Here is a 27,768-nt window from a genome sequence, read left to right as displayed (position 1 = left end):
TTGGCTTCTGTGAGACGTGGTAGAGCTGGGTTTCTGAATCTGATCTTGAAGACCTTTGAGCCTTGGTTCCCTGGTGGCTTCCCTGGTGGCTCAGATGGTAAAGAATCCACCTGCAATGCAGGAGACCCGGGTTCAATCTCTGAGTCGGGAAGATCCCCTGGAGAAGGGAATGGTTGCCCACTCCAGTATTCTTGCCTGGAGAATTTCATGGACAGAGGAACCTTGCGGGCTACAGTCCATGGGGTCCCAAAGACTTGGACACAACTGAGCAACCAACACTTGGACTTTTTCACTTGAGCCTTGGGGAGCCCTGGCTCCCCTCGGAGGAAAGCAGAGCATAGACTGGGTGCATGATAGCCTATAGACACAGGGTCTCCGTTCTCTGAGGTTGCACAGGCGTTTGCCAGCTTGAAAGGAAACTTTCAGTCCTTTGCTCTCTTTCTGTGTAAACTGACGAGACATTCAGACTCCCTTGTCCTCTTTGACCCGTCAGTGACTCGGTGTCTGTGGGCTCTGTCTGAGGAAGGGCTTGTCCTGGCACACAGCCTCAGCAGGGACTTCTGTCTTAGTCATGCTAGCTACTGGGCTGAAGAATAAAGGCATTGCTCTTCTGGGATGTCTGTAAAACCAGAGCCTAGCTTTAGGCGAATACTGAGGTATTCTGATGTCGATTTAAAAAATGCACAAGTTATGACTGAGCTTTTTTTGAGGCAAAATGAGAACTGCAGCCTGGGAGACAGCACCTTTGAGAAACTGCTCCAAAGATCAGGGGGGAGGTTAGGGGGGCAGGTCAGTATATATGTGGTTTTGGTGAAGGGAGAGTAAATGCCATCAAGTACATATTTTTCCAGAAGGTTTCTGCCTAGTTACGAGGCACAGTCATCACCATGAAGGATTTTAGTACTTTTCTAGATGGGAGGAGATACAAGAATTGGGCTTGTGAAATTGAATTGTGAAAATACCTCAGTATCTTGACAATTCCCCCTGACAACCCCAAGCATCAGTTCAGTTCAGTCACTCACTCGTGTCCAACTCTTTGCGACCCCATTAATTGCAGCACGTCAGGCCTCCCTGTCCATCACCAACTCCCGGAGTTCACCCAAACTCATGTGCATTTAGTTGGTGATGCCATCCAGCCATCTCATCCTCTGTTGTCCCCTTCTCCTCTTGCCCCCAATCCCTCCCAGCATCAGGGTCTTTTCCAATGACTCAGCTCTTCGCAAGAGGTGGCCAAAGTATTGGAGTTTCAGCCTCAGCATCAGTCCTTCCAATGAACACCCAGGACTGATCTCCTTTAGGATGGACTGGTTGGATTTCCTTGCAGTCCAAGGGACTCTCAAGAGTCTTCTCCAATGCCACAGTTCAAAAGCATCAATTCTTTGGTGCTAGCATGCCTCATTTCTGCCCTCTACTCTGCACTCCTTTCAGGAGGTATTGAAGGTCAGCAGCTGCAGAAGCACATGAGTTAATTTTTGAGGAGGTAGATGGCAAGTGCCAATTTATAGTTGGTACTCTGAGATCATCTCATGGCAAATTACCCTGGAGCACTGGACCACAGTAGTTACCTTCTATTCCCAGCTATACTTCTGTTCTCTAGGCACCTTTTAGCTGAGCCACCAGGGAAATCCCCTTAATCAGCACTTAAAGCCTTTACCACTCACTGCAGCTACTCCTGTTCCATGCCATGAACATGCTGTTTGCTTCCTTTCTGTATTGGTAAGCAAAACTTGCTTCAGGGAGATTAAGTAAATAATACTTAAGAGCAATAACTGATAATGCTGTCTGAGTTTGAATATAATTTTACTCATTTCTGGCAGTGTGAGTTGAAGCAAAAGTATTTTTGAAAGTGTTTTCCCATGTGTTAAATTGGCAAAATGAGAGTTTCTTTCCTATAGGGTTGTTGTTAATGATTCAATGAAGAGAAGAAAAATTTTTAAGTCAATCTGAGTATGTGTTGGCCATTTTTCAAGCAAGTAGAATGATGTAAAAACAGTAAGTGCAATAAAATGAGAAAAGATAGAGTTGTATACATAATTATTGAAGAAAGTAAAAGATCCATCAGAGTTTGAAAGGAGTTTATCATAGACACCTTCTGGTAGGAGGTGAGTGAACTAGATTAGAAGAGGTGAATATGTGGAATAATGGAGAAGAGAGACTTAAATTCTGGTCTTTAGAATAGTGGTCCTCAAACTGCAGCATGCTAGTCACCTGAGCATCAGGCAGAGCTGGAGATGTACTTCTACGTCTGAAAGCCTGAGAATTGAGGGGCTGCTGGTGTGTGTCTGAGACCGAAAGACCAAGAACTCTGATGTCCAAAGGCAGGAAAACGATGGGTATCGCAGCACAGGTACAGAGAGCAAATTTGTTTTTCACCTTCTTTATTCTCCTTGAATCCTCAGTGGACTGGGATCCAATGCCCAGCAGCAGTGGTGAGGACAGTCTTTACCCAGTCTCCTGGTTCAAATGCTAATGTCTTTGGGAAGCACCCTCACAGACACACCTGGAATACATCTTATTAGCCTTTTCTGAGCCCAGTCAAGTCGACATGTAAAATTAATCATTGCATCACCTTTTGTGTTTTTTGTGTTCTGTGTCTTGGGACCTCATTTTTTATTGCATTCAGCCTATCTGATCTTGCTGTTCCTTACCAAGATGTAAGTCACTGGTATGTACTGGCTATGTATTTGAAGGGCTACCAGCAGAGTCTGTTTCACAAGTTATATCACAATTCCCTTCTATAATGATTCTTGGGCTGAATTTCTGAATATACATAGCTGATTTAAAAACTTGATGTGGCATTTCAAACCCCTCCTGATAGGTTTCCTGTTTCTTTTTACCTCTAACTTGGGCTTCCCAGGTGGCTCAGTAGTAATGAATATGCCTGCAATGCAGGAGATATGAGTTTGATCACTGGGTCAGGCAGATCCCTTGGAAAAGGAAATGTCAACTCACTCCAGTTTTCTTGCCTGAAAAATCCTAAGGACAGAGGAGCCTGGCAGGCTGCAGTCCATGGAGTTGCCAAAGAGTCAGACACGACTGAGTGACTGAACAACAAACTCAGTTTACCTTTGAGATTTACAAAGTATACCTATCAAGATGAAACTAGAGCCTATTATACAGAGTGAAGTAAGCCAGAAAGAAAAACACCAATACAGTATACTAACACATATATATGGAATTTAGAAAGCTGGTAACGATAACCCTGTATGCGAGATAGCAAAAGAGACACAGATATATAGAACAGTCTTTTGGACTCTGTGGCAGAGGGAGAGGGTGGGATGATTTGGGAGAATGGCATTGCAACATGTATAATATCATATATGAAACAAATCACCAGTCCAGGTATGATGTATGATACAGGATGCTTGGGGCTGGTGCACTGGGATGACCCAGAGGGATGGTACGGGGAGGGAGGTGGGCGGGGGGTTCAGGATGGGGAACACGTGTATACCCATGGTGGATTCATGTTGATGTATGGCAAAACCAATACAATATTCTAAAGTAACTAGCCTTCAATTAAAATACATAAATTTATATTAAAAAGTTCTCAACATTTATAAAATATTAACTATTTTCATTGGTATTTGAGAGATTTATACCTTTTGCTTTAGGCTAAATTCAGTATACTATCTTTTTAGCGTATGAAGCAATTTTTCTTCCACGAGGTTGTTAAATCAATTTTATATCTTTTTATTCCTTTATAACTTTTATTCCTTAGAGTAGGGGTGAATAAACTTTGCTTACTAGATTTTATGGTACCTTTATCACTTAATATTTGAACATCCTCAGAACTTTAATATGACTAAATGGAATATGTAAGATGCAGTGCTGGCCATTTATTACCTTGCTTTACAGTAAATGTTCCAAAAACTTAATTGTGAAATTCCTGCAGATACATAAAGTCGCTCAGTCATGTCTGACTCTTTGTGACCCCACAAACTGTAGCCCACCAGGTTCCTCTGTCCATGGGACTTCTCCAAGCAAGAATACTGGAGTGGGTAGCCCTTCCCTTCTCCGGGGATCTTCCCAACCCAAGGATCGAACCCAGGTCTCCTGCATTGCAGGAGGATTCTTTACCATCTAGCCACTAGGGAAGCCCAATATGGGAACTCACCATATTTCCTTACTCCTGAGTTTTTCAAATACATACATACTCCAGTTGTCTCCTTTGATATTTTAACTACCATGATGTGCAATACTTTTGTCTCTTTAAACATCTGGGTACCATGACTTTTCCTGGATAATCATGTCTGACTCTTTGCAACCCCATGGGCTGTACAGTCCATGGAATTCTCTAGGCCAGAATACTGGAGTGGGTAGCCTTTCCTTTCTTCAGGGGATCTTCCCAACCCAGGGATCGAACCCAGGTCTTCTGCATTGCAGGCAGATTATATACCAGCTGAGCCACAAGGGAAGCCCAAGAATACTGGAGTGGGTAGCCTATCCCTTCTCCCGCAGATCTTCCCAACCCAGGAATTGAACCAGGGTTTCCTGCATTGCAGGCGGATTCTTTACCAACTGCCCAGATAGTAAAGAATTAGTATGCAATGCAGGAGACCCAGGTTTGATCCCTGGGTTGGGAAGATCCTTTGGAGAAAGAAATGGCAACCCACTTCAATATTCTTGCCTGGACAATTCCATGGAGAGAGGAGCCTGGCAGGCTACAGTACATGCAGTCCCAAAGAGTTGGACACAACTGAGTGACTAATATACACACACACACATCCTTTGTATCGAGTACTAGCTTTGTCTCCTTCATTGTTTCCCTCTCCAAAGGGTATCACTTTATTATCCGGACACAACTTGTTTCATGATTTCAGACCAAGGTATGTATATATGTGTGTATATGCCAGGTCTGCAGCTGAATAACTTAAAGCTCTTTTAGATCCCTTAGAGTAGGAAATGGCAACCCACTCCAGTATTTCTTGCCTGGAAAATTCCACAGATAAGCCTGGCAGGCCACAGTCCATGGGGTTGCAAAGAGTCAGACGCAACTGAGCACACACACAAGAGTTTAACTAAGGACACATTCGAGAATCAGAGACAAAACTTAAGACTACATGTCCTAGCCCCTGCTAGTCTTTGATTCATGTACCTCTTTTTAAGAAGAATCTTTTAAAAAAAAACAGTTTTTTTTGGAAATTATTTTTGGTTTTTTGATGCTAATGCAAAACCCATTAATGTGGGGTAGTGAGTAAGCTGATGATCTTCATCCCTGTTCCTTGTCTTCTGTCCCCTGGGAAGTACCTCTGTCCTGTATAAGCTCAGCCTGATTCTCATGATAGCTTTCTGCTTTCAATGGCTGAGTAGTGACTTTATTTGCCATGGGGCTATTGTAGTTGCTCTCTGGAGGCTTAGGGACCATGGAATATAGGGCAATGATGAGAATTCTTCTTGAGCCATGAGAGCAGAAGGAAATACCTTCCAAATATGTGAATGATTAGAACCTAAATTTCTAAAGAAAGTAACTAAAAAGTAATATTGACGAACTAGTATGCAGACTTTTTTTTTTAAAGCAGACACTTAAAATAAAAAGTGAGAACATTGAATCACTTACTAAGTCTACTAGTAGGACTAGTGCTCCCTTTTTAAAAAACAACTTACATTAACACCATTTCTATCCTGAAATAGAATTATTAGATGATCTATAATATTTAATTATTTAAGCATATTTAAATAAATGTAAAATATATAATATAAATCAATATAATACATTATAAATCAATGTGATAGCCTATCTATAGCATAAAGAAGTACAAATGATTTTAGAAAGTAATGTGTAAATCAGTATTCAGTTAACTTGGGCATAACTACCCTGAAGACAACATTTAAAACGGATGCATTTCATATTTAAATTGAAGGACTGTTTGGCAATCACCAGTGCAGACTGCTATAACTATGTGCTATTGTTGATTCCAGTATTGTGGCCAGTAACACGATTTTCCGAGCCAGCAGATAACCACTGATAAATTTTCTTGTAGAACAGAATACTGCCTTTCATGGATTTGCATAGTGGTTGTATTTCTGAAAGGCAGAGGAACCAGAGATCAAATTGCCAACATCCGCTGGATCATGGAAAAAGCAAGAGAGTTCCAGAAAAACATCTATTTCTGCTTTATTGACTATGCCAAAGCCTTTGACTGTGTGGATCACAATAAACTGTGGAAAATTCTGAAAGAGATGGGAATACCAGACCACCTGATCTGCCTCTTGAGAAATTTGTATGCAGGTCAGGAAGCAACAGTTAGAACTGGCCATGGAACAACAGACTGGTTCCAAATAGGAAAAGGAGTACGTCAAGGCTGTATATTGTCACCCTGTTTATTTAACTTACATGCAGAGTACATCATGAGAAACACTGGACTGGAAGAAACACAAGCTGGAATCAAGACTGCTGGGAGAAATATCAATAACCTCAGATATGCAGATGATACCACCCTTATGGCAGAAAGTGAAGAGGAACTAAAAAGCCTCTTGCTGAAGGTGAAAGGGGAGAGTGAAAAAGTTGGCTTAAAGCTCAACATTCAGAAAACGAAGATCATGGCATCCGGTCCCATCACTTCATGGGAAATAGATGGGAAAACAGTGGAAACAGTGTCAGACTTTATTTTTCTGGGCTCCAAAATCACTGCAGATGGTGACTGCAGCCATGAAATTAAAAGACGCTTACTCCTTGGAAGGAAAGTTATGACCAACCTAGATAGCATATTCAAAAGGAGAGACATTACTTTGCCAACAAAGGTCCATCTAGTCAAGGCTATGGTTTTTCCTGTGGTCATATGTGGATGTGAGAGTTGGACTGTGAAGAAGGCTGAGCGCCGAAGAATGGATGCTTTTGAACTGTGGTGTTGGAGAAGACTCGTGAGAGTCCGTTGGACTGCAAGGAGATCCAACCAGTCCATTCTGAAGGAGATCAGCCCTGGGATTTCTTTGGAAGGAATGATGCTAAAGCTGAAACTCCAGTACTTTGGCCACCTCATGCAAAGAGTTGACTCATTGGAAAAGACTGTGATGCTGGGAGGGATTGGGGGCAGGAGGAGAAGGGGACGACAGAGGATGAGATGGCTGGATAGCATCACTGACTCACTGGACGTGAATCTGAGTGAACTCCAGGAGTTGGTGATGGACAGGGAGGCCTGGCGTGCTGTGATTCATGGGGTCGCAAAGAGTCGAACACGACTGAGCATCTGATCTGATCTGTATTTCTGAAAAACTGTATATTAAAACCATGCAAAAATACTTCATTTATATAAAGCTGGCTTAGTGTTAGGCTCAAATAGTAGGTGAATTTTCTGTTAACAAGAATGTCCTGGAAGATGCTTGACGCCCCAGAGTGTCCTTAATGTGGCAGATCATCTGGTAACTCTAAGTTCCTCTTACCTAATGCTAGCTGTACCCCTCATCACTGGGACAACCACAAATAACCCCACAGATTTCCAAACTATCTCTCAATGAAAGTAGGATATGGCCACCTTAGAGACCCTCTGATCCTGTCTTTTGGCTGGGGCTTACCTGTTGGGGAGCTGCCTTGGGGCAGGAAGAGGTGGGTGAGGACCCCCGTGACTCTCAGTGTGAGAATGTCCCTGAAACCAGATGAGTCCAAGGCCCTCTACACGTCAGTGTCTCAAGTACGCATCATATTCTTGATAATAGTATTTACTTTTCTCTCCAGTAGTGAGTTCTGCTGTAGAAATTTAAACTTTGACATTAGAGCTAAAATCTGGATAAGGTAGGTTATATGTTACATTAGAAGCACTTCTAGGGTTAAAGTTTTGTGTGGTGAGGCAGTGACTTCTAGAAAGGAGCAGAGCTAGTGGTTTCAGGATAGTCCAGGATAGGGTGAGTGGGGTTCCAGGATAGGGTGGGTGGGTGTGTATATTTACAATTTTTCCTTTTTTAGGTTTTTCAAATTTATACATTTTGGCCACACCATGTGGCATGTGGGATCTTAGTTCCCTAACCAGGGATTGAACCCCAGCCCCCTGCAGTGGAAGTAGAGCCTTAACCACTGGACTGCCAGAGAAGTCCCTTAAGTCTTAGGTATGGATTGATTTATACTTAGGCGTCCAGTGTAGATTGAGGTTTTTTCCTTAAAACACGCAGTCACACTCCCAGTGTGTGGGCACTGGGAAGAAGTTCCTTCTGCTACCACATGATGGCCTTGTGCATGTGACTGTCTTTGTCCAATAGGATTTTACCAAATAATCCGGTCACAGCTGGGCTGATCCAGACCAGAAAAACTGTACATTTGGTTCATAGGGTTATGAGGAATAATATTTCTCGTTTAAGTCCCTTAAGTTTTAGAGCAGTGTATAACATAGCTCAAGCTGACTAGTATAAGAATCAGTCCAGATAGGAACAGCAGAACCATTCAGCTGCCCAAATTGTTAGTCCACAGAATTGTGAGCTATTACAGAATTGTTCCTTAGCTACTGTTTTGAGATGACTTGTTACACAGTCAAAGCTAATCGATACATATTTGTGTGCAATAAAAGCTTAGTTCTTGTTTTCTCTCTATACCCACTCTTCTTGGTTGCCAAAACTATGGCCGTCTCCCTAATCCCTCTCCCTTGAGGTGTAAAATCTTACAGTTCCTTCCCTTCTCTTGCCTCTCTGTGATGCTTCTAGTAACATCTTTATAGTCTGTTGCTTTCAGTTCCCGAAAACAATAGGCCTTTGTTAGAACCATCTGGCCAAGCATGACAGCTTCACTGTAGACTTTGTTACAACTCAATCTCCAGCTCTCCATAATCGTGTGTAACTTCTCGGTGGGGCTTTACCACGAGAAAGATGTCATATAGTGGAACAAATATTAAATTTGAAGTCAGAATAGTCGAGTATAACCTGGCTAAATGTTAGTTGTGACCGTAAGAACTTTCTCCAGCCTTTTCAAAATCTGTGTCTTCAGCTCTTTTCACCCATCACTTATTTTCTGTTTCAAACTTTGGCCTTGTTCTCTTCACTTCCAAAATGTTAACTGCATTTAACAACCGAGGCCTTTTCTGCTTCTGTCTCCTGTTAACTTGCAACCTCCAATTCACTGATACAATTTGTATTTTAGAGTAGGGTCCTCCCTAATTTATGCTGGGCATAATCTTTGATTCTGCCAAGTACTGCATTCAGCAGATCAAGCTGGACTAAAGGTGTCCTGGTCAAGATGTTTTTTAGCTGCAAGTAATAAAATCTACTTGAAGGAGCTAAGAAACAAAAGGGGTAGTGATATTATTATAAGGGAAATGTCTCAAAGTACTCAAGGGCAGGATAATCAGCCAGGCCTCTTGAAAGCCTTGACTTGCGAACTGGAAACTCTTAGGAACAAAGACAGCCAGATTTGTTTTTCTGTCTGGGGCTGTATGACCTCTCCCATTTGTCTCTGGTCTCATTCTTGGTACTGCAGTTTGATACGCTCAGTTTCTTCATGCCTAAGACTATGATACAGCCTTGGACTTGACATGTTATTAAACTGCCTACCAACAGACTGACTAGAAGAGGTGGTTCTGGATCCCTTGGAGAGGGAAACTCTGACCTAGCTTAGGGCAGGTGTGCTGAGAAGTGTGATAAAAGTGTGAAAGATTCACATGGGATACACATGGCATTGCCTCTGGCCAGAACAAAGGAATTCTCGAAAGGACCTGCTATGAATAGGGCAGACAGACCATGTGTGTTTTCTTTTTTTCTGAATAAACTGATTTTTGCCTCTCTTGCCCTTATTTATATGAAGTCAGAATCCACAGTGGGATCTATAGGGCCTGTGGGTGAAAAAAAATGTTTTTTCGGTGTCTTCCATTCATACCTGATGATAAACAATAGAACTGTCCTTGGATACCTACACTGTTTGAAACTGTCTTGTTGGTCCTGTAGAACACCAGTGACTGAGGGTGGCAAGATAATGTCCATCTGGTAGCTGAGCCAGGAAGAATGGTACTGTAGTACTTCTGGCAAGAATGAAGGTGGCTCAGTTGTGTCCAGCTCTTTGTGACCCCATGAACTGTATGTAGCCCACCAGGCTGTCTGTCCATGGAATTCTCCAGGCAAGAATACTAGAGTGAGTGGCAGTTTCCTTCTCCAGGGGAATATTCCTGACCCAGAGATCAAACCCAAGTCTCCTGCATTATAGGCAGATTCTTTACTGTCTGAGCCAATCTGGCAAGAAGGGATACAAAATACTGTTCTGTTTAGTAGCTCTCAGCTCTTCAGTGGAAGAGTACTAGGATGTAGTCAGTGTGAGAAATCCATGCGGCTTCCTTCATTTCTCACTCAAGGCAGGGCTGGAGAAGGAGACAAACATTTTTGCTGCCCCATAGTTCACAACCATGGTTTCACATTAGTGTCATCTGATAAGCCTTTAAGAAAAGCCTCATCCAGACCAAGTGAATCAGAACTCTGGAGCTTGGCCTTTTTCTAAGCTCTGTAGGTAATTCTAACATCAGTCACAATGAGAGATGACTTCTCTATCCTTTCTTGTTCCACTTGTAGGCTGGTGCATTGTTCTGTCTAAGGCTTTTATGTTCTGGTAAGATTTCTGGGTAATCTATGTATCTAAAATGTGCTGGCTGTATGGATAAAAGGTTTTATTCACTTGTTAAGCAAATATAAGAGATGAAACTTGACAGATGGGAACTAGATATGCAGAGCCTTTTGCAGGACTTTGGGCTTTATCCTGTAAAATGAGATCTAGTGAAGAGTTTTAAAGAGAGAAGTATAGCAAGATCAGGTGAGTGCTTTTAGAAAGATTCTTTTGGGCAAAAAAAAAAAAGGAAGATAGATGAGAGGAAGGCAAGGTGAGTATCTGGGGAAGTCCTGGCAAAAACATGACCACCTGAACTAAAGTAGTTGCTGAGTAGGTGGATTAAAGATTTACCGTGTTGACAGGATGAATAGGATTTGATCATGGATTGGATGAGTGTAAGAAAAAGATAGGGATTTACGGTGACCGCCATGTTTTGGATTGACTGATGGTGAATGGTGGTGGATTTCCTCAAGTTCGGGAATGCAGACAAAGCAGAGTTGAATCTGAGACTAGTGTAATCGGGGCATTTTGTTGGGACTCACTGGCTCTTGAAGCCTAGGCTGATTCAAACTAAGCCCCTTGGAAGAGTCGGAAGCTAATAGTGTTATAAGCAGAGGTGCAGTTTTTTTTTAATTTTTATTTTATATTGGTATATAGTTGCAACAATGTTGTGTTAGTTTCAGGTGTACAGCAATGTAATTCAGTTAAACAAATACACATCTATTCCTTTTCAGATTTTTTTCCCACTTAGGCTCTGATAGAATATTGAGTAGAGTTCCCTGTGCTCTACAGTAGGTCTTTGATAATCAGTTTTATATATAGTAATGTGTATATGTTAACCCCAACCACCTAATTTATCCCCCGCCCTTCCTCATTATTAACCATAGGTTTCTTCTTAAGTCTCTGAGTCTATTACTGTTCTGTAAATAAGTTCATTTGTATCATTTTTTTAATATTCAATATATAAGTGCTATCATGATATTTTTCTTTCTCTGACTCACTTCACTCAGTGTGATAATCTTTAGGCCTCTTCATGTTGCTGCCAACGGCATCATTTTGTTCTTTTTAGTGGCTGAGTAGTATTCCATTGTATATATGTGCCACACCTTCTTTATCCATTCCTCTGTCAATGGACATTTAGGTTGCTTCGTGTCTTTGCTGTTGTAAATAGTGTGAACATTGAGGTTCATGTATCTTGTCAATTATCATTTCTTCAGATGTATGACCAGAAATGGGATTGCTGGATCATATGGCTCTATTTTTTAGTTTTTTAAGGAACCTTCAAGCTTTTCTCCATTAGTGGCTATACCAAATTACATTCCTACCAACAGTGTAGGAGGGTTCTCTTTTCTCCATACCCTCTGCAGCATTATTTTTTTTTTTGTAGACATTTTGGTGATGGCCATTTTGACAGGTGTGAGGTGGTATCTTACTGTACTTCTGACTTACATTTCTCTAATAATTAGTGATACTGAGCATATTTTCATTTGTCTCTTGGCCATCTGTATGTTGTCTTTGGAGAAATGCCTATTTCAATCTTCTGCCCATTTTTTTTTTTTTGGATTGAGTTTTTTTTTTCTTTTTATATTGAGCTATGTGAAGTGTTTATATATTTTAGAGATTAATTCCTTGTTGGTCACATCATTTGGAAGTATTTTCTACCATTTGGTGGGTTGTCTTTTCATTTTCTTTATGGTTTTCTTCATTGTGCAGAAGCTTTTAAGTTTAATTAAGTTCCATTTGTTTTTTCTTTCTTTACTCCAGTAGACGGATCCAAAAAGAACTTCTGTGATTTATATCAAAGCATCCTGCCTGTGTTTTCTTCCAGAAGTTCTATATTCTGGTCTTACATTTAGATCTTCAATCCATTTGAATGTGGTGTTAGAGAATGTTCTAATTTCACTGTTTTACAAGTAGCTATCCAGTTTTCCCAGCACCATTTATTGAAGAGATTGTCTTGTCTCCAATATATGTTCTTGTCTCCCTTATTGACCGTAGTTATGTGGGTTTATTTCTGGGCTTTTTTTTTATCCTGTTCCATTGATCTCTAAGTCTTTGTGCCAAAACAGTAGTGTTTTGATCATTGTAGCTTTGTAGTATAGTTTGAAGTCAGGGATCAGATGGTTAGATGGCATCACCGACTCTATGGACATGAGTTTGAGTAAGCTCCAGGAGTTGGTGATGGACATGGAAGCCTGGTGTGCTGCTGTCCATGGGGTCACAAGGAGTGGGACATGACTGAGCGGCTGGACTGAACTGAAGTCAGGGAGCCAGATTCTTCTAGCTCTGTTTTCTTTTCTCAAGATAAAGATTCCAAAGGGAGATGATATCCTGTTCCTTTTGAAAGAGGGTCATATCTGGTTAGAGGAGGTAGTTCACTAGATCTGAGTCAATTTACCTAACAACCAAAGGTCTTTGGAGGCCTTCACCTGGAGCTACCAGATACTGTTGTTAATCAGTAGGACATCTCAAGTTTGTCATCTCTTTGTGTTGTAACTTTTTGACAGTAGAAAGTGACATTTCATAGGTCAAAACGTTATAGCCGTACTATCAGACTATTTATATTCCTTCTAAACTTAACATTTTTTTTTAATAGCTCTTTCCGTTATGGCAGATACATGTATATAAGTGGGTGGCTTTCATCCTCTCTCCATCCTTATATATTGAGGGTAAGTTTCTTCTGTGTGTTCTGGTATGGAAGAAAAATATCTTGTTTACTGAATGAGTACAGTCTTTTGCCTAGCGAAATTCATTCAGAAATGAGTCATCTGGTATTCACAGAAAGCATCGTTCCTTTAATGAAGCCTTTTGTTTTTCCAACTACAGTATCGTTAGCCATTTCTAAAAATCAACATAATCTCGTAAGTACTTTAGTCATATGAAATGAAGGCATTGTTTTCCTTTGTGCCTTTTTCCACACTCAAATGTGATAGCTGTGTTTTTCATTTCTGCCCCTGATTGTGGTTCCCTTTTAAAAAACTTCCCTGGTGTTGTGGTTACTAAAAAGCTTAGCAGTCTCTCTAGTTTATTTCCTCTTAATCGTCTGTAGAGCAAAATTATGATTGTTTTCAAACTAAGCATTCCCCAGGCCCTTATTGGATAATGTAGACAAGTGTTTTCTTTCCTCCTTTTCTTTCTCCCCCTTTATGCCTCTATCTGTATTTGTTTGTACAATGGCCTTTGAACCTCTAGAGAGTATGTTGACATAACACTATCAACATATCAGCTTTCTTTCTTTTCATTTTAATGTATATATTCACATAACCTTAACATATAAAGGATGTGCTTTATTTTTCATATGCCACGTTATTAGCATTGTCTACATTGGACTTAGTAATGAGCTTAATTGACTTTCCCATATTGTCATATTTCTAGTTGTTGTGATTATTTTGATGTTAAGCATCAAAGTTTCCAAGATGGCTAAAGAGGACAAGGGAAAACCTTCATGTTATCAGGGGCCTTTCACTGGGTTTCAAGGCAAGGCCTGAAACTGGCAAGAACAAAGCTGCAAAGCAGAGCTTTAAGCAGAAGAGAGGTCGTGAGTGTGGGCTTACCCTGCTACACCAGATTTCTTTCCTTTGCTCTCCTAGACCCACCTTCTACTCTTCTCCAGTCTGCTCTCTGCCCCAGGGGCTGACCTGTGTGGACGTGTGCCCCCCAGCTTCGGGTTGGAGTCTGGCCCATGGGAACCTGGCAGAAGGTAGAGGGAGGAAAGACATCTAAGCATTCATTCTCTGTCTCCCCATGAAGGTCATCTGGAGGAAATAGTATGCCTTAGCTGAAATTCACTGCTCTGCACAAAATAACCAAGTGTGTGATAATCCCATGGGTTACAGCAACTGCTGCTTCCCAGCTACCTATTCAGCCTGGGGAAGGTAAGAGCTCCAGGGCTGCTGGCACAGGTCAGGGTACCATCCCTTGGTTCCCTTACACCCCCTCCTTGTCAATCACCCTTTTGTAAATAAATCCTCCTCATATTATCTCATTCTGAGTCTCTTGTGCGTGTGGCCCTGACTGATGTATTGGTTATACTGGATATTTTGCTTAGAAGAACATTCTGGGTATCATGTGTGCATACTAAGTTGCTTCAGTTGTGTCTCACTCTGTGCAACCGTATGGATGCAGCCTTCCAAGCTCCTTTGTCCATGGGATTTTCTAGGCAAGAACACTGGAGTGGGTTGCCCTCTCTTCCTCCAGGGGATCTTCTCAACCCAGGGATCAAACCCAGTTCTTTTGAACTAGGAGACCAGTCTCTTAGGTCTCCTGTATTAGCAGGTGGGTTCTTTACCACTAGCACCACTTGGGAAGCCCTCTGGGTACCACTTAATAGGAATTACGCTCTTTAAATTTGGGTTTAGTTGACTCTGGCTGAGGTTATTCAGTTCTTCCTTATTATGATGGTTTTAGAAGGGATAGACGGGAATCCAGGTCAATTTTTTGGGCTATTTTATGGTGTGCAGAGAGGATAGTTGGTTTTTTTTGTACATTCAGATCTTTGGATCTTCTCTTTTATTTTCACCAGCTGCTTGCAGCAAAGCTTGAAGGAAATTAATATTCCTTCAAAAACCTAATAAATACTCAGTTTTCATTTCTATCTCTTTTGATAAAATGATTTAAAAGAAAATGTGTTTTTCTAGGAGGTGTAGATTTAAATGGAAAATTTTCTATGGTGATATCTACATAATCATGTAATTCTTCCCAATCTTTTAGTTTAATATCAAATGTATCATATTAAATTTTATATAATTAGGTTTGCTTTTCCAATTTTATGGTAGTGAGCTTGGGTTTTAATGACTGTTAATTTGTAATAAGGCTTCGCTCAGAGCTCAGTTGATAAAGGATCTGCCTACAATATTGCAATTTGTAATAAATGTATCAAGTAGGGATATACTGACTTATCTCTTTCATTTTTCTTGTAGAGTATTCAGTTCAGTTCAGTTTAGTCACTCAGTTGTGTCCAATTCTTTGCGACCCCATGAATCGCAGCACGCCAGGCCTCCCTGTCCATCACCAACTCCTGGAGTTCACTCATACTCGGGTCCATTGAGTCAGTGATGCCATCCAGCCATCTCATCCTCTGTCGTCCCCCTTTCCTCCTGCCCCCAATCCCTCCCAGCATCAGAGTCCCTTCCAATGAGTCAACTCGTTGCATGAGGTGGCCAAAGTACTGGAGTTTCAGCTTTAGCATCATTCCTTCCAAAGAAATCCCAGGGCTGAGAGTATTAGATAACATTTATTCTTTGAAATTAAATTTTTATTGATAGTTGATTAATATTCCAGAAAATATAGAATTAACTGAAATAATTGACATTTTGGATATTCAGGTTTTTTCATAAAGGGACATTCATTTGCATTATTTCTTACACTCTCATAATGTTGCATAATTCTGTTTATTGCAAATCTTACTCCGTATTTTATCATTTTTCTTGGTCTTGTGTGTTTTGTGTGATGTCTGCCTTGTTTAGTTGCTTAGTTGTGTCCAACTTTTTGTGACCCCATGGAGTGTAGCCTGCCAGGCTCCTCTTTCCATGGGATTTCTCAGGCAAGAATAGTGTTGCAATTTCCTTCTTCAGGGCATCTTTCCAACCCAGCGATTAAACCCGCGTTTCCTGCTTAGCAGGCAGGTTCTTTGCCATTGAGCCACCAGTGATGTCTACCTACTTGCTGGTATACAAGAATGCAGTTTTTACTGTATACATGGCTTCACTAAATACTGTCCATTTTGCCATTATTCTGTAGATATTATGTCTGCGAATAATAGTCATTTATGTTATTTCTTACTCTGGTACATCTTTCATAGCATAGTAATGAGAATTTTCAAAGGAGTATTAATGATGGTAGTAGACTTCTTTTTGAAGCTGATATATTTGAAGAGAAGTTCTGCAGTTTTCCCTGATGAAGTATGTTTTAACTTGGGTATAATACATTTAACCATGTTTATCAACTTCTATTTTTAAAATATCTTAATTTTAAAAATAATGGGAAAATTGTTTTATCATTTTTTCCCCTAGATATTTTGTACAGTAGCAAAACCGCCCTTAAGTTGGAAGCTGCCTCTGTGTGTGGTATGTGGCTTTTTGGGGGTAACTTTTATTAGTCTTATGTATGCTATTGTTGGCTTCCCAGGTGGCGCTAGTGGTAAAGAACCCACCTGCCAATGCAGGAGATGTAAGAGACACAGGTTTGATCCCTGGGTCAGGAAGATGCCCTGGACGAGGGCATGACAACCCACTCCACTATTCTTGCCTGGAGAATCCCACAGATAGAGGAGCCTGGTGGGCTATGGTCCATAGGGTCACAAAGGTCAGACACACTGAAGCGATTCAGCATGCCTGCTAGTGTTACATTCTCAGATAGGCTAGTCCAGGGAATCTCTGTTGTTTACATCTCTCCCTTAAGGAGTTTTGGTATCACTTTGGCTGCCTTGAGCCTACTCTCTACTTTGATATACAGTAGAACAGAACAGAGTGAAGCAAAGAAAACCAAAGGAATCTGGAAGATGGTGACTGTGGATTTTTCTTTTCAGTGCCATTTTTGTAGAATGCCATGCTAGATTATATATGCAATTGTATGTCTTTTATCCAGAATTAAGAATAAATTTCCTCTTAATGCTTGTACTGGTGTTATTTTAAAATATTTAGTGATGGTTGGAGATGATGTGGGGTGGTGGCGGAGATGGTCAATATTACAACTGGAAAGTGGATCTACAGTTATCAGAGTAAATGTATTATACAAATAAGACAAGCCTGGCACATATATACCTATGTAAACATGTGATAAATATTTAATCTCTTGGCTGACAAAACAGTGTTATAATCTTTATTGTAAATAAAATCAAATTGATTAGTGAAATTTTTATTGGTACTTTTATAAACTGGATGCTGTTAATTATCTTTACTACAACTGAATTGTTTATCCTTGAAAAATGGTCTATGCAGAAAGTGAATAATAGTATAAGATGTAAGATAATCTGTTTTATATCAAATCTAATACTATGTATAAATTCATTTTCACATGCAGTATTGCTATTGAACAAATGGAGGGATTAGGTAATTTTCATTTCTTATCAGCTCAAGTAGACATAATGGAAGAGCCTAAGTCTTCCATTTGTTGTCTTTATTTTGTATCTTGCCAAAATGTAAAATCAAAGGTAACATGCATTCTAACACTTAAGGTATTTGTTTTCCCATAATGTAAAATTTATAAAAATATAGTTCTATTTCTTGGTTGGTTTTTTCCTTTAAAATTGAAATTGCTTACACTGATAATTAATTCTTGCCTATCTATAGAAAAGTGCTTCATAATTTTTTCCATGTTATGTTATACTTGGAGATACGGTATTTGTGTACTTCCGGTTTTGTGTACTTCCAGGTAACCGGAAAGGCTACCCTCATTTGAGTTGATAGAACCAGGTGATTCTTGCTACCCTGGGCCTAGCCTTATTCTGGTTCATGGCACGTACGCTGTGGAGTCTAGTGCAGACCTCAATACAAATTTAGCCAGCATAGTGAATGCAAGTTCAAGACTGTTAAACACAGAAAGCACTATAGGAATAGGTCCAGTCACTGAAGTGTTCTTTCTTGGCTGAGGTCTCTGCCTTAGATGGTTTTTCATTCTTCTCCAAACTCTCCAGTGGCTCCCTAATATTCACAGAAGAAAAACTGAAGTGCTTAGAGTGACCTCCGAGGTGTTGGCCCTTTGATTTTGTGCCTTAGGAATCTCTGCCTCCCGTTCTTTTCCACTCACCACTGGCCTCTTTGTACTGCCTCACGTGCCAGTGCCCTGAGAGGCTCCTCCCCAGATGCGTCATGTCTCATTCCTTTACCACCTCAAGGTCTGGCTCAGATGTAACCTTTTGTCTGAGACCAACCTGACCACTCTTTCGAAAATGGATTTGTTGATTTTTTTTTTTCTTTCACTTCCCTGTATATTTTCATGTTAGCTAATGGGGAACTTGGGTGTGTTCTCATCTTTTTCAGAAAAAGATGAAGCACAAAATCTGCAAGGTATCTCAGCTTGCCCTTCCTATAGACATTGCGTTCTTGAATGTCTTTACCACTAAATCCATAAATCCACTGGTGTCTTCTCAGTTGATGTTCTCCTGCCCTATGTAGCAGGAGAAACTTAAAACTGGTTCCTCACTTGCTGCTTCTTTACTCACTAATTTATGTCCGACTCTTTGCTATCGCATGGACTGTAGCCTGCCAGACTCCTCTGTCCATGGGATTTCCCAGGCCAGAATACTAGAGTGGGTTGCCTTTTCCTTCTCCAGGGGCTCTTCTTGATCCAGGGATTGAACCTGCTTCTCTTGCATTGGCAGGCGGATTCTTTACCACTTCCCTTAAGGGAAGCCCTTAATTCCACTCTACTCCACCCTACTCTAATTCCACAAATGAGTTGTGTTTGTGAAGCTTTGATGGCTCTTCTGTTTTTCTTTCCTTCCTTTCTTTTTATTTTTTTAGCAGCACTTTGGATTCTTCAACTCTTTAGGGTAATTTCCCAAGGGTTAGACCTTCACTTTTCAGTAAATGTCTGTTTAGTTGTTCTACCTCAAATATGTCACCTATTTCTGTCATATTGCTGTCATCTCTGTTCTTCTAGGGCTATCTTGGCTGTTATCTTCAAGGGCACACTTCCCTGAATAGTTTATAAGTATTGTTTTTAGCCTAACCTGTTTGTCAAGTTATTCTCTGCTTCCTGGTTGTCTTCCCCGCCCGCCCCCCCCCCCCCCCCCACCACAGGTTCAAACCTTCCTTGTTCTTTAAGAACCAGCTAAAAGCTGTTTGCCATCCGAAATCTTCCCAGAGCACTCTAATCTGATATTTCTTGAATTTTTACAGCACTTCTTACATCATGTAATTTTAAGGCCATGAATGGATCAAGGACTTATTGTTAACTCTAACTATTCTGTAAAAAAATTCCTTTTAGCTCTTGAAGCAAAATTTTTAAGGGAAATGTCTTTGGGTACCAGTAACTAAGAAGTGGAAAATACTTTTAATGTTTTGTTCCTTAAAATTGTTCACTTTAGTACTTAAAGCATGATACATATCAATAATTGTTCCTTGAATTCCCAATTTAATTTTAGTATAGTGGAAAATGGTCAATTTCAGTAGGAATTAACACATTGAAAAAAAACTAGATACATTTTCATCTATTAGCAAAGATTTTGGATCCTGTCATGTTGCTAATAAAGTAGGATCTCATGAGTACAGTTAAGTAAAATAAAAGTGTTATGGACAGAACAAAAGTTGGAAGGAAATAAATGAAAATGTTACTAGGAATTGTGCATAGACAACTTTCTGGATTGTTTACCCCATTTTTTGATAGGAAATAGTACCCTACTGCCATTCTGTGTTCTTGCCTGGTGAATCCCAGGGACGGGGGAGCTTGGTGGGCTGCCATCCCTGGGGTCGCACAGACTGAAGCGACTTAGCAGCAGCAGCAGCAGTAGCCATTCTGTAATACCATACTGCCATCATAAGCTGAGAAGGAAAATGCATTATTTCAGTTAACTAAACTGTTTTTTTTTTTTTTTAATTAAGACTTTTTTTTTTTTTTGAGTAGTGTTAGGTTCACAGCAAAACTGAGGTGAGGGGAAGGTTCAGAGATTTCCCGAATACCCTCTACTCATACACATGCCTCACCATTAGGGTGGTACGTTTGTTAACTGTGAGCCTACATTGACACATAGTCATTCTAAAGTCCATAGTTTACCATAGGGTTCCTTCTCTGTGTTTTGCATTCACTGGATTTGGACAAATGTGAAATGACATATATCCACTATTATGATATCATAGTATTTTATTGTCCAAAGTGAAGTGCAAGTTAAAGTCTCTCAGTATGTCCGACTCTTTGCGACCCCATGGACTATCAGATCAGATCAGTCGCTCTGTTGTGTCCGACTCTTTGCGACCCCATGAATCGCAGCACACCAGGCCTCCCTGTCCATCACCAACTCCCGGAGTTCACTCAGACTCACGTCCATCAAGTCAGTGATGCCATCCAGCCATCTCATCCTTTGTCATCCCCTTCTCCTCCTGCCCCCAATCCCTGCCAGCATCAGAGTCTTTTCCAATGAGTCAACTCTTCGCATGAGGTGGCCAAAGTACTGGAATTTCAGCTTTAGCATCATTCCTTCCAGTCCATGGAATTCTCTAGTCCAGAATACTGGAGTGGGTAGCCTATCCCTTCTTCAGCGGATCTTCCTGACCCAGGAATCGAACTGGGGTCTCCTGCATTGCAGGCGGATTCTTGACAAACTGAGCTATCAGGGAAGCCCAAATTATCTTTAAAATTCAACTGTCATTCTCATTATCAAAATTGCATAATTTCATGGAAAAGGGGACTTTGAGTGGTGGTTTATGTCTCAGCTATGTTTATGGTCTCAGCTACAATATGGTGGTTTCCACATTGTACTGTGATTTCTTCTACAGTTTAGCTGTGGTTTTGGATATATAGCAGCATTTTAACATCTATTCTTTTACATATGTGGTGATTACTTCACTGGTCTTTAAATGGCAGCTGAGACCAGACAATAATACTGCTGTCCATCCCCCATGGCTTATGCTGGTAGATTTCTAGTAACACAGGAAGAGGTCTATTTATGTTCCATCTCCCCTTAATTCAGATGGAAGACTAGACTCAGAGAAGCATGTCCTTACGTCTTCAAATGACTTCTGGACATTTGTGGTAGGATAAGATTAACTTATGGGTAAATAGGCTTTCACAACCATGTGTGTCACATTTGCTTTGGCGAGTGGTGCAGGCAACGGGCCCACATGCAAGACCAGATTTCTAAATGGTGATTCAGGATTCTTTTCTAAGTTTACACTTTTATTTAGTAATTGCATGTATGCAAACATAGGTGATTTTTTTACTTTTTATATTAGTCTAACTTTGTTTTATTTAAGACCATGATCTTGCAAATAATAGCTTTGCCAAAGTATTTTTCAGAAAGTGACTTGTAGATGTTTTCAAGGGAATGATATTATTTACCTCTCATCCTCCACTGGCCCTGACTAGAATTCCATGAAAGACAGAACCAATATTTCATGTATATATTTTAACTATGCTTGACTACTTACATAGTAAGTAGTTTCACTAGTGGCTCAGATGGTAAAGAATTTGCCTGCAGTACAGGAGACCTGGGTTTGATCCCAGGGTTGGGAAGATCCCCTGGAGGAGGAGGGCATGGCAACCCACTATAGTATTCTTATGTGGAGAGTCCCCATGGACAGGCGAGCCTGCAAGCTACAGTCCATGGGGTCACAAAGAGTCGGAGTCCACTGAAGCAAATAAGCACACAGCAGTTTTGAATGACTTCAGAGTAAAGGAAATATACACACGTACATAAGCAACCCTGTACAGTACAGTGAGTATTTTATAGCATAGTTTGTTACATTCATGATCTCTAGCCAGAATGGAACCATCTTTTTATCTTTGGAATGATTAAATATAGCTTTCTTTGTATTCTGTTAGCATTTCCGTTTTCCTAGACAGATTTTCATTAGTTTTGAAAGGGATTAGTTTTGAAAGGGAAAGGTTATCATTTATTACAAACTTCAGTCTCTTAATATTTGAAAGCTACAGTGGTAATCCCAGCGTATGCTTTTCTTCTGTATGGTGCCCTCTTACCAACCTCTTTGTCCAGCACTTTGTCAGGTAAAAAGGGATCTTTGATCTTCGGCGAAATTGCTTAGTGTGAGAGTGGGTTTTCTGAGAAGTTCAGACTTTGCCTGGTGCTGAGGTGGAAAATTAGTGAAGTTTGTGACTGACATTTTATTGGCAGCAATCCCAGGGACTTAATGTAAACCAACAGCCACACCCATCCTCATTCCAGCAGGAATTGTAGAAGTACTTCCCTACTTGGGCATGTAACTCCCAGATCTTAAGTCTTTTTTACTTTAAAAAATGAGCTTTATCTGTATATATTCCTTTGAAATACAAATTTGATATTAAGTTCTGATGAAAATCTGTGATTGAAGATACTTAGGATTTTGGAGATAGGGATGTTTGTTTTTCAGGTATGGATGGCAGAGTTACATGTCTATTTTATTGCTGGGGGGAACCCCAAGTAACACCAGTAAGGCATCATATTTTGTTGCTCAAGGTGATGATGTAATACGTGTCTGAGTTGCATGTTGTTAATTAGTCACTAAGGCATGTCCGACTCTTTTTGTGACTATGTGGACTGTAGCCTCCCAGGCTCCAAACCTTTCTTAATTGTGTAATATTGAATTTGGTTTCCCTTTTACAGTCAGAGGAGCCAAATAACAGCTCCAATTGATCTTACTGGAGGCGAGGGATGAGGCCTGCTTTCTACTTCTTATTAGAACATTGAGTTTTGCCTGGTATTTCTTCCAGCTTCTGAATTTCTTTTGGAGTAGCTTAAATGTTAATTTCTCCATTAAAAAAAAAACATATAAACAAAACCTTGCTGATGTTGAATTTTTCTATTTTCATTTAAATCTTAAACTGGTTCTTTATTATTATTATAAGTTCTGTCCAGTGAAAGTCCAGATTGCTTTCTTTTACTGATGACATTTTAGAACTACGTTCTTTTGAGCTTCATTGTGTTATAGCTGAAACTTAGAAAACATCAAATGACTTTTTAAATAAATGAAGTTATTTTATAACTAAAGAGGGTATTTATTGAACTTGGAAATATAATTTTTTTTTTTTTTACTTTTGCCATCTACAAGTTTTTTGCCTTGTGATCTTTAGCTTTTCTTGTGTTGTTTTTTTTTTCCTGACTTATTAGATAAAAATTGAAGATTCCTCAGTTTCCAGGTGCAGATTTTTTGCAGTTATTACAAATGAAAAAAATGGAAATTATTGAAAAAAATCTATTAAGCCTATTTGGTTGGTTGGTTGGTTGTCCTCTGATAATGCACTGTATATGGGAGCAATTAAATTTCTTTTTAGTTTATTTCAGTGTTTAGTGCTTGCTTTTAAACGGCTGCGTATTTTCCTGAATTGTTTGTCATCTTTGCAGATCTTTTGAAATCAGTGTGATTGTTTACATCCACTGATTTTAGCAGCATCAGAATAAGAAAGTTTTGATTTTATGCTGTTTCTATAGCAATGTCAGTGAATGAATGCTATTTGTCCTTATTTCACTTAGAATAGAATCTTACAGATTTTATATTTACTTTACCTTTTTAGTCTTGCAGTAGACAATCTTGTGAATTCTTTTATTTCCCAGGACTGGAGTGTTTCTGCAGTGTAGTGTTAGGTTAGGAGCCAGGGACTCTGAAAACTGCCTGCCTGGATTTAAATAGTGATTCTGCTTCTTGCTATGGTGTGACCTTGAGCAAGCTGGTTAACATTTCTGTGTTGAAAGTGTTCTTACTTTGAAATAGGGATAATAGTTCCTATCGGTACTATTTTACACTATTACGTTCACTGCTATGAAGTATAATGGATTGTTGTATAGAATGCCTTGTTTTACAGATTCATAAGTGTTTTTGCTGTATGTCACAGTTTTTACATAGTTGAAAAGGTGGCTCTTCTTGAGCTATGATGAAGATAGCTTTATTTACCAGTTTAACCATCATTCTTCATCCACAGAATAGTTTAAAAGATAGTTTTCAGTGTGGCTTTTGCATGCAAGGGCAGGAATCTGGGAGGCTGGTTTTATAATGTTGTTCAGAAGATTTCTTTTGCTTTGAAAAACATTGTTAACAAATTTGATCTAGTATCTCTTTAGCATGTGAAGGGAAGAAAACTTAAGTTTTGCTTTTGAATTTCTCTGTGTTGAAGAAAAATAAAACATGTTAAAATTGATGAATACAAGTAATGTAAATTGCATACATAACCTCAAAATGTGGGTGAAATCAATCAGGTTAGAGAGAGTGGAAGACAGTGCTCTCTGACCAGGGGAGTACCTAGGTGTTACTGCACCTGGCCTTCAGCTGGACTCTCAAGGTTGTAATGGCCGTGTTCTTGAGGAAGGACACAATACACCATTATCATATTTTTTTGCCGTTAAAGTGGTGGTTTGGAGATGGACACTTAAGAACTATTTAAATTTTTTGTACACTTTAGTTCTAGAAAAGATGGTATAGGAGACAACCCAGGGGAAACTCTAAAATGTAGTTAGGTGAACAAAATTGGAACAGCACAGTGGCAAGTGTCTTGTGTCCCCTGCATCCAACCGAAGACCACCCGCTCTTAGCATATCTTACTTGCAGCCTGGAATAGCACATCTTGACCTACAGCTTGGAATATTTTCAAGTGCTAGTAAAAACAGAACTATCTACTACAAGTTTTATCGTTCTGGAAAGATAAAGGGAAATAAGAACCTTCTAAGATGAAGAAAAATGAAGAACTAGTTGTTTAACTGACTTTTGCTCAAAGACTGGCTAACGTTCTTCAAATAGAGAGGAAGTAATGTAAGCAGGAATCTTGGTGCTTCAGGAAGGAAGACAAAACATCATAATGAGTGCATTCCGGGGTAACTAAACATTTCCTCATGACTTAAACACTTGATGATTGAAACAAGTGATCACATCTGTTTGTAAAACAATGATACTTAAAAGTGGGGGAGGCCAAAGGACCTAAATGAAAGGGAGATCTCCATGCTGGAGGTGACAAAATGTTGGAATCAGTAAATTGTTACAATTCATATATATAATACCCAGAGCACACTGAAGAAATCAAGGAATTCTAAAAAAAAAAAAAAAAAAAAAAAACCAAACTCCAAGTAACCTGAAGGAAGGCAAAAGAGAAACCGCTTAAGATCAGAGGAATGAAGAAAACAAGTATGAAACAAATAACAGGACAGACTTAAGCACTGACATAGCAATTACTTTAAAATTAGATGCTATACCAACCATTTGCAGGGTTCGGCATAGTGGATAAAAAAATTATACGCTGCTTACAAGAAATGCACTTCAAATTCTGTGCCTGTGGGTAAGTTGAAAGTAAAAGGATGGAAAAATTATACCATGTTATCATTAATAAAAAGAAAATAATAGAAATGACATGTCAGTACCCGAAGAGTTAGATTCCAAAATGAAAAAAAGTTGTTAATGGGATGTTAACTAATGATAAAAGGGATAAATCCACCAGAGATATGTGCGTGTGTGCTCAGTCACTTAGTCGTGTCCAACTCTTTGCAACTTCATGTACTGTAGCCCACCAGGCTCCTCTGTCCATGGAATTTTCCAAGCAAGAATCCTGGAGTGGGTTGCCATTTCCTTCTCCAGGGGATCTTCCCGACCCAGGGATCGAACCTGCATCTCTTTCACTGGCAGGCAGATTCTTTCCCACTAAGCCACCAGGGAATCCCTGATTTTTCTTTATCTTCTGAGGCTATTGTGTTGTAAGATTGTAGGTTGACAGTTTTTGTTTCAGCACTTGTATAACATTGTGCCTCTTCTGACCTCCTTATTTTCTGATGAGAAATCATTTTTCCCCCCTATAGTTAAGGCATCATTTTTCTCAGCTGCTTTGTTTGTTTGTTTACTGTTAGATTTCAGAATTTTAATTATGTTGTGCCTTGGCATGGATTTCTCTGGGGTTCTTCAACATAGGATCTTCTCAGCTTCTTGAATTTGTAACTTTGTCTGATGGAAAATTCAGAGTTTTTAGCCATTATTTCTTCTAGTGCTTTTTCAGACCCACTCTTGTTTCTCCTCTGCTTCCGTGATTCCAATGAATGTTAGATTGTTACAGTCCCACAGGTCACTACGTTTTTCTTCCAGTATTTTCTTTGGTATTTTCTGCTGTCTTCCAGTTCACCGATTCTTTGCTCTGTCCCCTCCATTCTGCCTTTGAGTCCATCTGTGGAGTTTTAAATTCTGGTTACTATATATTTCATTGCTAAAATTTCTCTTTTTTGTCTTTCCTTTCTAGATTTCCCATGTCTTTGAGGTTTTCTATTTTTTTCCTATGGGTTTTCTTTCCTTCCTAGACTTCCCATGTCATTTAGGCTTTCTATTTTTTCCCCACGTAGTCACAAATGTTCCTTGAAGTACTTTTATGTTGGCTGCTCTAAAAATCTTTGTTTGGTAAGTCTAACATGTCATTTCAGTATTTGGTATCTATGAGATCTTCCTGGTTTTTGGCTATGCTTTTTTTTTTTTTTCTATTGAAACTTAGATATTTTTGTATCATGTTAAGAGACTCTGGATGTTGTTTAACCTTTGTATTAACTGTTTCTAATGGGGCTGTGGTGGGAGAGAGGGATCCTGCCTCATTACTGCCAGTGGAGATGTAAGTCCAGGTTCCTCAGTTGACAAGGAGGAGGGGATTCTTATTTACTGCTGGGATTTCTGCCTCAGTTTCTCCCTCACCATGGACTGCATAGTGCTTCCCACTGGTTGATGGTAAAAGTCCTTAGTCTCCACTAGGCCTTTTCTGCCCCTACCTTGGAGGAGGAGGGGCCCACCTTATTGTGTTGGGGGCTAAAGTGCAAGCTCCCATATTGCCTCCACTGAGACAGAAGGTAGGGGTGCCTGTTACTGCATAGTGGGCATAATAATCTTGACTCTTTACTTGGCCTTCTTTGGCATCACCCAGGCAGGGGCACAAGGAACATTGTTCATCTAAAGAGGGTGGAATTCTAGGTTTGCACTTTTTCTTTGCTGGCATGAGGGGGTAGGGGTAAAGGTTTTCTGTGGTGACTGGTGGAATAGAGAGGCTGTTACCTAAGTGTTTTCATTTTTGTTATGGCGCACATTTCCTGGTCCTTAGGCTGCATCAGTTCAGTTCAGTCACTCAGTCGTGTCCGACTCTTTGCCACTCCATGAATCGCAGCACGCCAGGCCTCCCTGTCCATCACCAACTCCTGGAGTTCACTCAAACTCATGTCCATCGAGTTGGTGATGCCATCCAGCCATCTCATCCTCTGTCGTCCCCTTCTCCTCCTGCCCCCAATCCCTCCCAGCATCAGAGTCTTTTCCAATGAGTCAACTCTTCGCATGAGGTGGCCAAAGTACTGGAGTTTGAACTTGAACATCTGGAAGTTCATGGTTCACGTATTGCTGAAGCCTGGCTTGGAGAATTTTGAGCATTACTTTACTAGCATGTGAGATGAGAGAAGCCCTTTTTACTAATTTTTTCACTTGGGCCTGTTGGTGTTTCTAGGTCTCCTACATCTTCATCTCCAAGTCAGGGATATATGAGGTGGCAGATACAACCCCCATGTCCTTCCTTGGTTTGCATAGCTTCTATCCTGTCTGCTGTTTTCTCTTTACCAGTCTTATGCTTGTTTTATATATGATAGCAGATATTTTCAGTTGTATTTAATGGTG

At 40.1% G+C, this 27,768-nt stretch overlaps 1 protein-coding gene across 20 annotated transcripts in view; it reads left to right on the top strand.

Annotated features, from left to right (window-relative positions):
- The window catches only part of CADPS2 (calcium dependent secretion activator 2), a 591,939-nt gene that overhangs the window by 29,272 nt on the left and 534,899 nt on the right, over window positions 1-27,768 (top strand). The gene's annotated exons all lie outside the window — the stretch shown is intronic.

This window comes from Bubalus bubalis, chromosome 8 (genome assembly GCF_019923935.1).
Source record: "Bubalus bubalis isolate 160015118507 breed Murrah chromosome 8, NDDB_SH_1, whole genome shotgun sequence".
Taxonomy (NCBI): Eukaryota; Metazoa; Chordata; class Mammalia; order Artiodactyla; family Bovidae; genus Bubalus; species Bubalus bubalis.
The sequence above is the reverse complement of the archived record's forward strand: the minus strand, read 5'-3'. Positions and strand labels throughout refer to the sequence as shown.